This window comes from Echiichthys vipera (genome assembly GCF_963691815.1).
Source record: "Echiichthys vipera genome assembly, chromosome: 15".
Classification (NCBI taxonomy): domain Eukaryota; kingdom Metazoa; phylum Chordata; class Actinopteri; order Perciformes; family Trachinidae; genus Echiichthys; species Echiichthys vipera.
In genome coordinates this window covers 18,154,132-18,157,993 of record NC_139840.1, presented here as the reverse complement: position 1 = coordinate 18,157,993, position 3,862 = coordinate 18,154,132, and the positions used below count along the sequence as shown (strand labels likewise).

The window sequence follows — 3,862 nt, the reverse complement described above, 5'->3', positions numbered from 1 at the left end:
GACTGTGACATGAAACGGTGTTGTGCCGTATTCAGCCCCCTCGCATTATAGGTGATATTCTGGATCAGAAGGCTATATAGGAGTAGTTAATATACCGGTAACCTGACTAAAAGCACACACTTTTGAACCTATGAATTGCAAGAAAAGCTGGAATTATATTTAGAAACGCTGAGTCAAATACATTCAACTTGCTCAAAAGATCCATTTCATTCATTTTGTAATTATGGCTGCAGCATATTAAGGACGTCTATGCGCGGTCTGATAATCATCTCCCGACGAATATTTAATTCTCTGTGCGAAATGCGTCACCTTCATTCACGGGATCGTTATCAAAATGACACGCCATGGTAGTGTAAATATTCACCACCTAATATAACTTCTAATGTAGGCCTACTGAATGACTTTTATACGTTGTATACAAAAACTCCCGTTTGCAAAAAAACGCAGCGCAACACAGAATATCTGCTCCGATATGAAACGGTACCGCTCAAACAGAGAATTGCCTGGAAATGCAAGAACATCTATAATCAATAGTCTGATAATCATCTCCCGACGAATATATAATTATCTGCGCAGTAATGCTGCAGCTTCATCCACGGGATTGTTATCAGAAGGACACGCCATGGTAGTGAAATAGTCGCCACCTAATATAACTTCTAATGACTGATGTTTGCAGTGATTTTCTGAAAAAACAGACGGAACTCTAGCAGAACTATACTTCGCCAAAACTCGCCCGCTGACTGAATGAATGAGGAAATGAAACACCGTGTGTGGCTGAAAGAGGGCGGAGACAGAGAGAAACTCAAGGTTTTCTGAGAAAAACCTGGTCCCGACCAGGTTAGTTTCAGAGAGCATGTTACCATGGTAACTGACCGAGAGTTTAAGTTACCTCCCTTTGTGAAACAGGCTAGAGTTACCCCTCTGTCTCTGGTTTGAGTTACCTCCAGTGGCGGGGCAAGGGTCCTTTGGGGCTCCAAGCAAGAAATTTGTGGGGGCCCCACCCCATCCCTCCACAGTGAAAAAAATTGTTTTTTGCACACAATTTCTGGGACATTTGATATGTATACTGAAAATAATACTTTAGAAGAGATTAGGGGTTCTCAAAGTGAATTTCAGGGAGGAACAGAAATTCTTAAAACCCTACGCCTATCAATAATTGTTGTAAATTAACTGACACCAACACAATATAAAATATGAACTTTTTTTATTACAAAAAATAGAAATCTGAATGTTGTTAACAATAAAATAAATACAAAAATAAAATTGACTGTTCACATTTGGGTCTTGATGGAGCTGATGACAAAAAAGAAAAAAAACAACAACAACAGGGTATATTTGTTATAAATAATCTTTAATAGCATGGGCTAATTACAGCAATTCTTGTTGCAGTTATTATTATTGTCATTGTTATATGTTCTCTATGGAAGTAAAAAAAAAATTATTTAACTCACAGTCATCTGTGTCAGCAGTTGGACTTGATCTCTGATCATCGGTTGGATGTTCCTGCGCAGGAGGTTGGGAAACCACTGTGCTGCTGGAGGTGGATGTTGATGGAACTAAACTCAAAAAACAACAACAGGGCATATGAGAATCTCTAAGGGCAGGCATATGATTATGTATGTGCACAGCATTTTCTACTACTACAGCTTAATACTACTGCCATGAAGAATATTAAGGCATAACATTATCAATTGTGGAATAATGAACTTACAGTTGTCATCAGGGATGGGAGGGGGAACATCATCCTTCCCTGGATGTGTTGGTTTAAAAAAGACAGTAATGATCCTGAGGAGAGATGAGAGGGAAACATATTGTTAAGTTCAACATGTATTATGCACTTGATGTACTCTTGTGGTGGGTGCACATATCATATGTACTGCCAAACACATATTTCTCCCTTTCTGGCACTATTAGTTCATCTCATCATTATGCAAAGCTTATCATAGAAGGTGTACTTTAGTATTACATACTACAGTGGAAACCGCTTATAGTGATCACGTTGGTCCAGAGCCAATTTGATCACTATAAGCGGTTGGTCGCTATAACCGAATTCTTATTACAGTATTTCACATTTTTTATGCAGAATATTATCTAAACGCCATTTGTATCGTTTTTCAATGATAACAATTGCACGAAACGAACCGTTTCAGCATTTACTGAATTTTATTATGGTTTCAAACACATTCGTTTCAAATGCTCCTTTTGAGAGGAACCATGCAAGTTATATTACTGCGCAGTGCGCAGACATAACTCAAATACATAAATACAAATACAGTAACTTCTTCTGTGCGTCGGCTCTGCCGTGAAGCCGGTGCATTTTTTTTAAACAAGTCTTAAAATAAACTTTGAAACACTGTTTCATAGAACAACAACATAGAAGATAACAACGGCATCAAGAAGAGTTAAGCTACGTCTGTTTTGTGTTGCGGCTCCGCTGCGCCGCGTTAAGAAGTCACTTCACATGTTTCCATGGATCAGTGTTGTCTAACACCAAGTTCACTGGTTTTTCAAAACGATAAAAAAAAATCTGTCATAAGCCTTGAGGAGACGTTTCTCATCAGGTGGCAATGACTTCCCTTTTCCAGCCATGATTCGCGCGCTTGCTGCCGGTGTCAACTCCTTACATTAACTAGCTGTTAGCTCACTCGTTAGCTAGCTGTTAGCTCACTCGTTAGCTAGCTGTTAGCTCACTCGGCAGAAGCAGACGTCCAGCACGTTTTCATTCATAAAATGAGAAAAAAAATGAACACTATAAGCGGATTTCTCGATCACTATAAACGAATTATTTAAACAGCATTTGTATAGAAATGATTCTGTCCCAAGCCTTTTGATCCATATAAGCGGTTGATCACTATATCCGTGATCACTATAAGCGGTTTCCACTGTATTAGGCTGTTGTTGTTGTTGTTGCTGTTGTTGTTGTTGTTGTTGTTGTTGTTAGACTGTCTGCCTCACTAAACTTTCTGTTGTTTTCTGCTGGTTGAGACTGGAGAGTGGTGCACATCTCCTCCTGCTAGCTAGCTTCATGTAGCTGTGTCATGTTACGCATTCGTCATAGCTTAGTTTTTAGCTTATTAGCCGCTATGGAGTCCGTGACAACACAACACAGTCAGTCAGAAAAACATAACAATGCACTTACCACTGTCTTACTTTCGTTTTTCCTCCCTTTCCTTCCTCTGTTTTTTCTTTTCTGCCCCGCTGGGATAACTCCTCTTCATCTTTTCGCAAGCGCGGAGCTCGGTGCTAAACAAACAATCAAACCTGCGGTTCGCGCTGATTGACACAGACAGCGCCGACGGCAGAAGTGACGTGGGGGCCCCCAAGGGGGGTTGCTACGGCGCTTTTTCATAGTAAATGCCCGTTGTTGTCGTTGCTGTGCCGTACATTAGCACTTGGGGCACCGGTCACTGGGGAGGATGCCCAAGTGGGGGCCCCCTGGAAGCCGGGGCCCCAGGCAATTGCCTGGTTTGCCTGTTGGCAAGCCCCGCCCCTGGTTACCTCCCTTTGTGAAACGGAAAACTCAGAGTTTCCCTCATTTCAGGGTTAACATACTCAGAGTTTTCACTAAACCTGCTTTGTGAAACAGGCCCCTGAACCACGATGGGACATGTCTAAAGTGGGCATAGACAAAAACACTAAGGAAGTTATTGATTCCATTCATAAGGACACATTGAAGAGCTTACAAAAACAAATCAATAGTGATTCTTTCTATAGTCTTTCTTACATGTCGTTCGTCCAGATAGTCAGTACTCTGTATTATATGTGATAGCATCCACACTGATGTCATCACTCTGCTAGAGCCTTTTCAAGTTATAATAAAGGGAGAGAAGAAAGAATGCAATAATTGCAGGTGGTGTGTTCA

At 40.8% G+C, this 3,862-nt stretch overlaps 1 long non-coding RNA gene across 1 annotated transcript; it reads right to left on the bottom strand.

Moving 5' to 3' along the window:
* Positions 1 to 1,187: 1,187 nt before the first annotated feature.
* On the bottom strand, positions 1,188 to 3,216 carry LOC310957664. Its single transcript, XR_014593515.1, has 4 exons — positions 3,140 to 3,216; positions 1,712 to 1,785; positions 1,452 to 1,556; positions 1,188 to 1,293 (listed from the first exon to the last, which is right to left on the bottom strand). It is a non-coding gene; the product is annotated as an uncharacterized lncRNA (long non-coding RNA).
* Positions 3,217 to 3,862: the final 646 nt, after the last annotated feature.